The following is a 13,008-nucleotide window of genomic DNA, read 5'->3' on the forward strand; positions in this document are numbered from 1 at the left end:
TGGAGCCGAGGTGCGTGAACCGAGGTGTGTCTTTCTGATAGAAGGAGGTGGGGAGAAGGAAAGTGGAGGCGAGGAAAGAGCAAGAATGGGTGCTGAGATGGCCCAATCTGCTGGGGCCAAGGCCAGGAAGATGGGCGAGGCCACTTGTGAGGTATAGTAGGGTAAAAGGTATATGTAGCTGAATGTGGCATGGCCCCTGCGGGCATAGAGGCATAGTGGGCAACATATGAAGGGGGTACAGGGGCAGGTAACAGCGGAGGGAGAGAACAGGTAGGCGGAATATGCGAATGTGAAGCCAGGGGTCTTGGGAGAAAATGTGTGGCTAACATTGGGGAGGGGTTTCGAGCACATACCTGTGGGATATCAGTTTCTTGTAAGGTGTGTGGCCTCCCATGCCCGGACAGGCCAAGACAGGCTGTGCTGGCCTTGAGTATGGGCCTTTTTTGGCTACAGTTAACCATCGTATTAATCATGATGGGAACACCAGTTATATTCTCACATAAAAACCCTACTTTAAATTAAAGAAATCAACTTGATAGGTTTGGAAAAAATAGCTATCTTGTAACTGAGATGTTGGAAATAGTGGTAAAATCTCTTGCTAGATAGCTGTAGGCTGCCTGCTTGAGCAAGTGCGCTACCATACTTAGAGGTGTGAATGGCCCTCCATCTCCCTGGTCGTTTCTGCTTTCATGGCTGTGGGGCATAAATCATTGTCCAAGGCAAGCACATAAATCCTGGCCGGGCCTCCTGCAGTGCAGCCCCTCAGAATTCTAATCGCTAAATCTCCCCTGCCTGCCACTCCCCCTAGCTCCCCCCACGTCCCAGTGATGGTTGACACCACTGACAAGTGCTCCTTCCTAGGGGGGTGCAAAGGGTGGCCACGGGGGTGCCTGGTCACACTGGACCCGCTGCTTGAGCCAGGCCTGAATTCTCTCTCTTACCTACCTTGAGTTGAACACACTCTACGATTCAACACTCACCACTGCTCACCCTCTCACTGCTGCTCCACCCTCAATCCTCTCAACCCCCCTGCAGCGTTCAACACTGTGGACCAAATCTCTCTCCTCAAAACTCCCTGCTCTCTTGGAGTTGAGGACAGCACACCTGCCTGGCTGGCCTCCTACCCTATTTTATATCCTCTGGTGTTCCATATCTAGGTGCCTCTGTGATAGCGCATGGCATCGTACTTCTTGGCATCCTCCTTTACATGGCAGTTTGAGTTGTTCCATTTTGCATATTATTGTGTTTCATAAATGAGTGCCCCTTTGAGAGTACATTGCCGCACAGTGCTCCATCTTGCCACCAGCTAGATACTCCTTTCTTCTTGCTCTAAAACTCGGTAACACCCCTCCCTTATCTGGATGCTCGTTGCCATCCTATCATACTTGTCCTACTCTAAATCTCATCTTCTCTTGTCTCTTACAAAGTCATAACACCCCCAAAGCCTTGATTTATTTGTCTTACATTCATAGAAATTGTACCCTATTATTGTACCCAATCGACTGCGTTTTTTGGTGAAAACACTATATAAATCTTACTATAATACTAATACAAAAAAAAAGGTAACTGAGGGCCTTGCCACCCCTGTCACCTGAGAGGGCAGTCTTTATTTTTCTGGTTCATACTCTTTGCAAGAATCAAAATGGGCACTCAACATTAGCCCACTGGCTAGCCAAGCAACCTTCAGAGTCTCACTGGGCTCCAGGCTCTTTCTTGATCAGTCTCCCCAGCACTTCCTCCGGGCCTCTCACGCATTTAGGGGCTGAAACTGTAATGTCTACAGTCCGTTGCTTCCTGGCACTTAGCCAGGTCCGGGTTGTCCTGGTTGCACTTACTCAGAGCAATGCTGCCCTGTTTCCCCTCACCCCTGCACTTCCCATTCTCATTCTTGCACAATCTGAATGACACAAGGCCTAGTAAGATTGTTTGTCTTGTCCTCCCTTTATCGTCCCTCGTTTTGCCGTGTCTAGAAACACTTGTGTACAGGCGTGTTATAATTGACATCATATCATATCATATTGCTGACTCTTGGCGAGCTGGTGGTGGTTTGCTATGTGTATTTTTCGAATGCAGCGTGAGTGGCTTTTTGTCCCTGGTTGGTGGCTTGAAACGTGCAATTTTTACCCCTGAATTTTGCACATTGTAGTGTTGTATATTGCGCCCTCTTGTGTTTCACATGTAGCTCTCCCTAAATACCCACACTGAAGCATACTACCCCCACCATTTCGCATGCCACATTCGGGCTTCCTTAGAGTTAAAGCGCATGGTGGTGCATGATACCATTCCATGCCCCCAGGTACCCTCAGGAAATAGATACCGCACGATAGAAAGATATTGGTCCTCATTACTAGATTGGTGGTAGTCATGGCACTATTTGCGCCATGACTGCCACCAATAACGTGTCCGGCACCGGTCTTGTTCAATGGGGACTTACCGGTGTAGTCTGACCTTTGCGGGACCGGTAAGTCCCCATTGAAAAAGCCATTCCCCATTCCCATTTGAGCCCTCATGGGGCTCAATGGGAACGGGGAAGGTGCTAATAACGGTACCGCAATTTGCAGTACCGTTTTTGGCTCTGATTTCCCTTAATGGGTCCCGTCCATAACGCCTGGTCTGACCGGTCGTTAAAGGAGGGACCCGCTAAGGGAACTAGTAGTAGGGCGGTAAGGGATTACCAGCACCGGTCTCCTTGCCGGTGCCCGGTATCCCTTACCGCCCCACTCGGCATGAGGCCCATTTTCAGCATTAGCATCTTTACGTTTCCAAGGTCTCCACGTACGACACTGCGACACCCAACGAAGGAAAGCTGATTCAGAAGGGAATTAACCTACAGGTGCAGTACCAATACCACACAATGTCCATCAACTGGCTTGCATATACAACACTGAGCAACAATGAGACAGGCACCCCCTGGGGAGAAAGATTACCAGATGCCAAACCTACTTTATTCCCTACTATCTTTCTTTCCAGCTAGTGACATGCGACACACCCTTCACGGAACACACCAAGAGCAACAAATCAGGAAAACAAGTAGATGAGGAGAAATACCAGAACCGCTGAAACCTCCCAGAGCCACCCTTAGACTAGACCAGCTCAAGAAGGAATATGATATGATATTGTATTAATATTGCGCCGTACACAAGGGTTTGAGGGCGCGACGAGGCAAGGGACGAGTTCAAGGGAGGACAAAACAACGATCTTACTAGGCCCAGTGACATTGAGAACATGCAAGTGCATGGGCGACAGAAGGGGGAAGTGCCAGGGGCAAGGGAGGAGTGGAAAGTGCTGAACACGTGATCGAAACAACAGGTAGTGCGGCCAGCACGTGGCAAGTGCAAGAATTAAGCGCAGACAACCAATGTCTAAAAAGTGCAAGTAAGCGGACCGTAGGGTTGCAGATACAGACCCAAGTGCAAGGGTTGCCAGGGGGCAGTGCGGTATGCAGTTGGGTGGTCAGGGGTCTGTGCCCTAAATCAGAGGGTAGCCAGATGCCCAGTGCTGAATACGCTTTAGAATACCACCTTTGAAACCATGGCCCTCTCAGCATGGCACAGATGCCCGCTTCTGGAGTGTCCTTCTTCATTGAGCAGAGACATAGCTGACAGGTGCTGGCAGAAGTGGCCATTGGTGTGCAAGCACGCTCTTGCGCACCCACACTGCGGCTTGCCGGCTTGAAGTTTGCCGTCTGTGTTAGCCGTTTCCCGTGCTCCTCGCATTGCCACGGGTTTGGTGGTGGTGCTGGCGGTGCTCCAGTCCTCTGGTGTTGTAGTCCAGGTGCCGGAATGGTGGGGTCACGCTTGCTGGCCGGTTGCCCCCTCGGTCCGTAGGAGACGGGTGCTGCAGAAAGGGACGGTTACCAGACTTCCTGGTTTCAAAGCTGACTTCCTGGTCTTGGAGATAACTTCCTGGTTTGTTGGAGGTGCTGGAGATGTAGACGGGAGGCACGTCATAAGCACTAGGGATACCAGACTGATGGCCCAGACTGTTGTAGGCAGGTGGCATGGTGTACTGGTCTCACAACTGGGAATTACATTTAATTGAGCTGTGATTATGGACCCATACAATTCATGTTATTTCAAAAGTTGTGTCGGAGGCATAATGGCCACATGCAACATAACCGAGGGGCAATTACTTTCCTGTCTTGGGTTAACTGAGAAACAGGTGTGCCAGGATGACCAGAATGTTGAGGGGTTGAAACCCACATTATCTGAAAATATTAGTCTGTCCACTCCCTCTGTACCAAGAGGAAAGCGGTTTGCAGAGGTCTTAGCACTGGGTGCCAGGCGCAACTAACGGGCGGTGGAACAGAACATTGAGGCGATGAAAGGGGTATTGGAAGAGCTAACCCGAAACTGATGAATACGCTGGTATGCTGCATTTGCCTTCACTGCCTGCCTTGGAAACTCCTGTTTGGCCGTCAACGCGTGCGGGATGCAAATGGATTTGCATGGAGGCTTGATTTAGACAGGAGTCTTGGTCAGGGTATCCTGATGTCTGCTGTTTGCTCTCAGTCTAGGTGGGGTATCCTGATGTCTGCTGTTTGCTCTCAGTCTAGGTGGGGTATCATGTGCTCTGCTGTTTACTCTCAGTCTGGGTGGGGTATCCTGCTCTCTGCTGTTTACTCTCAGTCTAGGTGAGTATCCTGCTGTCTTCTGTTTACTTTCAGTCTAGGTGGGGTATCCTGCTCTCTGCTGTTTACTCTAAGTCTAGGTGAGTATCCTGCTGTCTTCTGTTTACTTTCATTCTAGGTGGGGTATCCTGCTCTCTGCTGTTTGCTCTCAGTCTAGGTGGGGTATCATGTGCTCTGCTGTTTACTCTCAGTCTGGGTGGGGTATCCTGCTCTCTGCTGTTTACTCTCAGTCTAGGTGAGTATCCTGCTGTCTTCTGTTTACTTTCAGTCTAGGTGGGGTATCCTGCTCTCTGCTGTTTACTCTCAGTCTAGGTGAGTATCCTGCTGTCTTCTGTTTACTTTCAGTCTAGGTGGGGTATCCTGCTCTCTGCTGTTTACTCTCAGTCTAGGTGAGTATCCTGCTGTCTTCTGTTTACTTTCAGGCTAGGTGGGGTATCCTGCTCTCTGCTGTTTACTCTCAGTCTGGGTGAGTATCCTGCTGTCTTCTGTTTACTATCAGTCTAGGTGGGGTATCCTGCTCTCTGCTGTTTACTCTCCGTCTAGGTGAGTATCCTGCTGTCTTCTGTTTACTTTCAGTCTAGGTGGGGTATCCTGCTCTCTGCTGTTTACTCTCAGTCTAGGTGAGTATCCTGCTGTCTTCAGTTTACTTTCAGTCTAGGTGGGGTATCCTGCTCTCTGCTGTTTACTCTCAGTCTGGGTGGGGTATCCTGCTATCTGCTGTTTACTCTCAGTCTAGGTGAGTATCCTGCTGTCTTCTGTTTACTTTCAGTCTAGGTGGGGTATCCTGCTCTCTGCTTTTTACTCTCAGTCTAGGTGAGTATCCTGCTGTCTTCTGTTTACTTTCAGTCTAGGTGGGGTATCCTGCTCTCTGCTTTTTACTCTCAGTCTAGGTGAGTATCCTGCTGTCTTCTGTTTACTTTCAGTCTAGGTAAGAATTTAGCTGTTTTCTGTTTACATTCAGTCTAGGTGGGGTATCCTGTTCTCTGCTGTTTACTTTCAGTCTAGGTAAGTATCCTGCTGTTTTCTGTTTACATTCAGTCTAGGTGGGGTATCCTGTTCTCTGCTGTTTACTCTCAGTCTAGGTGAATATCCTGCTGTCTTCTGTTTACTTTCAGTCTAGGTGGGGCATCCTGCTCTCTGCTGTTTACTCTCAGTCTGGGAGGGTTATCCTGCTCTCTGCTGTTTACTCTCAGCCTAGGTGAGTATCCTGCTGTCTTCTGTGTACTTTCAGTCTAGGAGGGGCATCCTGCTCTCTGCTGTTTACTCTTAGTCTGGGTGGGCTATCCTGCTGTCTACTGTTTATTTTCAGTCTAGGTGGGGTATACTGCTGTATTTTGTTTACTCTCAGTCTAGGTGGGGTATCCTGCTCTCTGCTGTTTACTCTCACCTAGGTGAGAATCTGCTGTCTTCTGTTTACTTTCAGTCTAGGTGAGTATCCTGCTCTCTGCTGTTTACTCTCAGCCTGGGTGGGGTATCCTGCTCGCTGCTGTTTATTCTCAGTCTAGGTGGTGTATCCTGCTGTCTTCTGTTTACTTTCAGTCTAGTTGAGTATCCTGCTCGCTGCTGTTTACTCTCAGCCTGGGTGGAATATCCTGATGTCTTCTGTTTACTTTCAGTCTAGGTGGGGCATCCTGCTATCTGACCCAGGCCCCGGGCCGCATGAAATGCGGAACGATAGAGGGTCTGGGAGCTTAGGCGCGGGGTGGGGGGAAAACGGCGCGAAAGCGTAGGGAGGGGCGTCCGAATGGCGCCACAAGAAACAAAGGCCCAGGAAGGGCAGGAAGCAGCACCTGGGTAGGTGTGAAATATAACAACAGGAGGGCAGGGGTAACTCGGCCGCCCCCAGGATGGAACAAATGGCCGGGGGGGTATAAGTAAGCCTGGAAAAAGGAGAGGCGGCACAAACCAGGTAAGAGCTCACCTCTCTCGGGTAGGCTCTTGGTACCTGGAGAAGGGAAAGAAAAAACGTTGCCACCCAACCCACCCTGCAACAAGGAACGGAAGAGGTGGGCGTGTGCAGGAAGGAGCCAGGACGCCGAGTACTCCTTCGGTATACGGTACAAGATGGTGCAAAAGTGGAAGAAAGAACGCTGAGTACTCTTTCGGTACACGGTCCAAGGAACGAAGGAATAAGCAAGCGGAAAGAACGCCGAGTACTCTTTCGGTACACGGTCCAAGAAACGCAGTAGGCGGCATGTGCCCTGGAACGAAGGCTCAGGGATAACAAAGACTCAGAAGGAGCCTTGAGCGGCTTCGGAACTGGACACAATGTTCCCAAAAGCATATGTATATGTAATGTTTGTTATATTGGATTTTTCTGTAGAAAAATAAAATGACTACAGCCTACAAATTTTCCATACACACAAAGTTGTCTGTAACTTATTATTAGCTAGGGATCTGGTAAGAGCAGCAAGGTGAACCCACACTACTCAGCCTATGCTGTTTACCATCAGTCTGGGTGGGGTATCCTGCTCTCTGCGGTTTACTCTCAGTCTAGGTGAGTATCCTGCTGGCTTATGTTTACTTTCAGTCGAGGTGGGGTAACCTGCTGTCTGTGTGTGGAGTATCCTGATGTCTGTTATTGGCTCTCTGCCCAAGTGAAGGAAGGGTCCTGCTGTGTAAAGTTAACCCGCTATGTTGATGTAGTTTCCTATTGATTATGTCTAGTGTCGGTAAAGGTGGCGTGGCGTTTCTCACTTATTGGCGTCTTGTGCTTGTTATGTTGGCTCCTTCACCAGTTGGTGGCCCTTGACAGCATACATGTGTTTTCCTGCTTGTGCTGTTAAGTTCCAACTCAAGTAGGGCTCTGTTGGGTTGCTGTCAGGGCTCTTGGGGCAGGGCAGGCTCGTTCATTTCTGAGAAGCTTGGCAAGGCCTGAACTTTACAGTCAAGCACCAGTCTGAGACTGACATGGGCATGCTACCGCTAAACACGGGTCCATTGCCACTATATTAGTAGGTCTTTGCTGCCTTATGACCACGGCTCAAGTCCTGAAGTAAAAAAGAGGGGGTGGGGGAAGGGGACTCTAAGAAATCGGAAGTGCTGTCACTACAAGTGACCATGTCCTAACGTGAAATGTGCATATGGCATTCGCTGTGTCTGACCAGTTAAAGAAAGTGCACAGGGCCAGTAAGCATTTGCCAAGAGAATAGATGTTCCTATAACATTGCTGGCTAAACATAAAAGGTGCGCACCATTTATACCTAAGAATGTGCAACAACGCATGCTCTCTATAGCAAAATGTCAACAGGAGCCATTGCCCAGCTTCGTGATAATTGACTCCTTTGTTCTTGTGGCTAAGTGTGTGCTTTCGCCGAGGTGCAGCCTGGTTTCGAATCCAGGCCACAGCATTGTTTTCTGCAAGCAGGTGCTGCCAATTATTTTTCATTCCATGAAACCACACAGGGGGCGGGGGGAGTGGGGAAGGCAGCCACCCTCTGAAAAAAGTGGGCTTGCGTCTTCCACCCGAGTGCTGCGTTCACTTGTGCACTGGTTACGACTGAAGGTGCTTTTCCGCAGTGAGTTCTAGGGGCAGGAATAAAGCCTCCGTTGCTTTTCCCTTCATTTACTTTTTAAAAACAATTAACTATTCGTGAAATGCTAAAACAGTCTTTCTGTATGCAAACTTAGTAAGAAGTTGCTGCTATAGCGAAGCAACCTGCAGTATTTCAGCGAGTATTGTTTCTCATACTTTGCAATGGGTTGAAAGACTGTTTAATTGAACACGATTAAGGAATGCGGATGTTTCATGGCTAGCATGTGCCTCGATAGCTGAGGAATCGCCATTACATAAAGTGTTGGTCTACAATGGTTCCTCCTTTAAGAAACCAGGGAAACCTGTATTTTTAAAGTTACTGTGAGTGTGTGCCGTTGCACTTTCCCCACATTGGGCAGTTTACAAGAGGTCACGTTGGGTCAGTGCTGAGTGGGAACCTGGTCTGGTGGCCGCTTTTCACACATAGATAACCATCTGATGTTGTTTAAGTAAAAGGAAGACAATGACTGCGGGTAGCAATGTTTCATCACATGCTCACAACCAGGCCTGTAGTGTTAGTGACCTCATAGGGAGGTCCCCTGCGAAGAAAGCAAAGCGCACACCTGTCATTGGCAGCATGTATGCACTGTGTGAATGCGGGTGGCCTGATATGTACAGGGGAAGCCCTTGTTATGTTGTTATATTTCCTGCTGAGAAGACGTTGAGATTAGTTGGCGTGCCTCTGATAGTCTCCCCTTCCCAATATAAATACTACTCTCTGCATCCAGGATGGAATTCTGGAATCCTGACACGGACACAGTTTTTTTTGGAGACACCATTGACTGAATATTTGCTTCAAATCTAAATCCAATCCCCCTCAGTGAACAACATGCCTTTGCCTGCAAGCGACTTCCTGCATTTGTTGCGGACGGTCTGTGGAAAACCTGCAGGGAGTGTTAGGTTCCTGCATCCTCTTGAAAGCAGAGCCTATAAAGTGCTCCTTCAAGAATGATGAGCCTACACAGTCTTCTCTCCCCAGAAACATGTCCTCTTGGGCCCTCCTCTGGCCTGCTCGGATCCTGATGGCTGCAGTGCCAGAGGAGGCTGTCTCTAATCCTCGCTGCTGCCCAAAGCAATGGACACTGTCCTTCTGGCAAAGACAGCCCCATTGCCTGAAAGATGCCCCGCAGGTGAGGCAGCAGTGCACTCACTGTGAGGCGAGTATTGCCACCAGTGACAGAACACACTGTAAAGGAGAGCAGTGTCAAATTGACAGGACATCTCTGCACACACTGTAAAGAAGAGCAGTGTCACCAATGACAGGACATCACTGCACGCACTGTAAAGGAGAGATGTGTCATGAGTGACAGGACATCACTTCAGGCACTGTAAGGGGGAGCAGTGCCACGAATGACAGGGCATCACTGCACATACTATAAAGGAGAGCAGTGTCCAATTGACAGGACATAATTGCACGCACTCTAAGGGGAGCAGTGCTACGAGTGACAGGATATCACTGCACACACTCTAAAGGCGAGCAGTGTCATGAGTGACAGGACATCACTGCACACACTCTAAAGGAGAGCCGTGTCACACTGACAGGGCATCACTGCACGCACTGTAAGGGAACGCAGTGCCACGAGTGACAGTCACTGTACACACTGTGAGAGCAGTGTCACATTGAAAGGACATCACTGCACGCACTGTAAGTGGGGCCAGTGTCACGAGTGACAGGACATCACTGCACACACTGTAAAGGAGATCAGTGCCACGAGTAACAGGATATCAGTGCACACACTGTAAGGGGGAGCATTGTCACGTGTCACAGGGCATCAGTGTACACACTGCAACGGAGAGCAGTGTCACATTGACAGGATATCACTGCACGCACTGCAAGGGGGAGCAGTGCCACGAATGACAGGGTATCTGTGCACACACTGTAAAGGAGATCAGTGCCACCAATACCAGGACATTACTGCACCCACTGTAAAGGGGGTGCAGTGCCATAAGTGACAGGACATTATTGCACACACTGTACCGGAGAGCAGTGCGGCGAGTGACAGGATATCAGTGCACACACTGTAAGGGAGAGCAGTGCCACGAATAACAGAACATCACTGCACTCACTGCAAAGGAGAGCAATGTCACATTGACAGGATATCACTGCACGCACTGCAAGGGGGAGCAGTGTCACGAATGACAGGGTATCTGTGCACACACTGTAAAGGAGATCAGTGCCACCAATACCAGGACATTACTGCACACACTGTAAAGGGGGTGCAGTGCCACGAGTGACAGGACATTATTGCACACACTGTACCGGAGAGCAGTGCGACGAGTGACAGGATATCATTGCACACACTGTAAAGGAGAACCGTCTCACATTGACAGGACATCACTGAACACTGTAAAGGAGAACCGTCTCACATTGACAGGACATCACTGCACACACTGTAAAGAAGAACCGTGTCACATTGACAGGACATCACTGCACACACTGTAAAGGAGAACCGTGTCACATTGACAGGAAATCACTGCACGCACTGAAAGGGAGAGCAGCGCCACGAGTGAAAGGACATCACTGTACACACTGTAAAGGAGAGCCATGTCAGCAGCAGTGGAGACAGTCAGACCAGACATCGATACAATTCAGTTCTGTCACATCCGTGCCCTGCTGACAGACCTGGCACTAACGTGATATTACATTTCTCTGGCTGTATAATTGTGTACTCTAAGAAGTCATCAATACCACAACCAGGCATGGCTTCGATTTAAAGATATGTGTGAGGCCAGACACACCAAGGCATATGTTTTGAATCAGAAGAGCGGACGATTATAAAACCACCTCTGCCCGCTGTCACTATCTGTTTAAGCAGCTATCAGAAATGCACATGTGACCTTTGAACCTGCCCTGTGCCTCTGCAACGCTGGGGCTGAGGGTGCCTGTGGACTAGCTCAGCAAAAGTACACGTTAACACCATCCTTTTGGCACTGAACATTTATGAAAGGGAGGTCTGATTAGCAGGACGCCCTATCAGACACAGAATCACAGACATCATTTTGAATTAATAAACATCAACAACGTGCACGGTTTGAAACCCTGACAGATGGCATTCCGTCACGGTATTGGCTCTCACACGTATCACTCGGTATGCAGTGTAAAAGTCGCAGCAAAAAAATTGCGGCGGAAAAAGCAGTTTTTTAAAATGCTGTTTTTTTGTTACCACATTTATATGTGGAGGGTGGGCGAGGGTGATACGTTACAATAAGGGGAGTATGGGAGCAGTTCGGGGGTCTCCCCCTTCTCATATAAATAAGATAAAAAATCCCCCAAAAAAGGACCGGTTTCGGCCGCGACATGTTCAGAAAGAACCGCATTACTCAGGATGCTGTGGCATGGTGCGGGGACTGGCACCACTGCCATTTAAAATGCCCCCAGCGCTCACATGTAGCTGCTGCCCCGTGCGAGGGCAACATTGATATGAGCAGGTCAAACGACAACAACACATGTCCAGCGGTGATGCAGCGGTGGGTATGTTTGAGTGTGCAAGGCCTCCGATGAGGGACGCCTGGTCACATACCCCTGTCCAGGGTCCTGAACCGAGCACACACTCGCAGCACAGCCGGCCCTACCCCCAAAAGACATCCGGCTGTGAGGTTGCACTGTTCCTGTGGATTACATTGTGGGGTACTCCGTGCCAGCGCTACTGGGAGCGTAATTCTAAAGGCACGTCACGTCATCTCTACAAATACATCTCACCAGCGCCTAAAGGCTGCCCCCAAACCCACTGGCGCACTGACTGACTAGCTGGCTGGCTCGCTCGGTGACCTTACTTTCGGGGTTGACGCTTTAGCCCAAGATTGAGATGATGGTTTACGATTAAGCATCCCCGATGTATGTTATATGTATGTTTAAACTGGTGTACACCGTCTCTATGTATTTATTTATTTATTTCATTTTTAAAGCGCTCACACAGCCTGCGGGCATGGAGGCGCTGATCTATTAACGGGTCAGTTTACAAACGGCGTTCACTCGCTCTAGTGCCAATGTATGTGTTAGTTTAGGTTCGGGGGAGTCACTTGGGGTACCCAGCAGGTATCACTGGAAAGTATGACAGCTGGTACCCCCTCTCTGCACGCCCCCTGATTCCTGTGCAGGACACCCCACTTGCAGTCCTACCGAGATCTCGCTAGAACGCGCCTACCTGAGTCCGGGGTCTCCTCTCTGCGTCCTAAGGGCTCCCATGGTGGGGACGCACAACCCCCACGGCTGCCTCGGGGGCATCTACCCAGGGAGACATGGCAGCCAGCCGCTGGGCTCTCCAGTTCCGATGCCAATATCCGAGCAGTCTTGGGGTGTCGGGGAGCAGAGCGCCCGTCGCGTGCCCCTCGCAGGTCCGCGTCTCCCCTTGCTGAGGCACGCGCTGTCCTCCTCACCGCCAAGTCTCGAATGAATGCAGGTGTGCAGTGGAGTCAGGGAGGAGTGTCCTTCAGCCAATGACAAGGGACCTCAGGCAGGAGGGAAGGGGACTGTGTTCAGTGCACACACCGGGGACTGGGGGAGGGGAGGGTGGCATGCTGGAGCTCGGTGCACACACGGGTGAGGGGGCAGCACCCTGTGGCGAAGGGTCAGTGCACACACGGTGGGCTGTCCTGCATCCTATCGATGGAGCTCGGTGCACTCATGGGTGAGGGGACATCACTCTGTGGCCAAGGCTGAGTGCACACACGGTGGGCTGTCCTGCATCCTATCGATGGAGCTCGGTGCACTCATGGGTGAGGGGGCATCACTCTGTGGCCAAGGCTGAGTGCCCATACGGTGGGCAGTCCTGCATCCCATAGCTGGAGCTCGGTGCTCACATGGGTGAGGGGGCACCTCCCTGTGCCAAGGCTCAGTGCCCAT

The 13,008-nt window shown here is 50.2% G+C and overlaps 1 protein-coding gene across 1 annotated transcript in view; it reads right to left on the reverse strand.

Annotated features, from left to right (window-relative positions):
* The window catches only part of HCRTR1 (hypocretin receptor 1), a 185,673-nt gene extending 172,931 nt beyond the window's left edge, over positions 1-12,742 (reverse strand). Inside the window, exon 1 of the mRNA XM_069625247.1 lies at positions 12,311-12,742. The gene's annotated coding sequence lies outside the window, so the exon portion shown is untranslated. The remainder of the gene's footprint in view (positions 1-12,310) is intronic.
* Between the last annotated feature and the right edge of the window lie 266 nt (positions 12,743-13,008).

Source organism: Ambystoma mexicanum, chromosome 11 (genome assembly GCF_040938575.1).
Source record: "Ambystoma mexicanum isolate Mex_15411 chromosome 11, UKY_AmexF1_1, whole genome shotgun sequence".
Lineage (NCBI taxonomy): Eukaryota > Metazoa > Chordata > Amphibia > Caudata > Ambystomatidae > Ambystoma > Ambystoma mexicanum.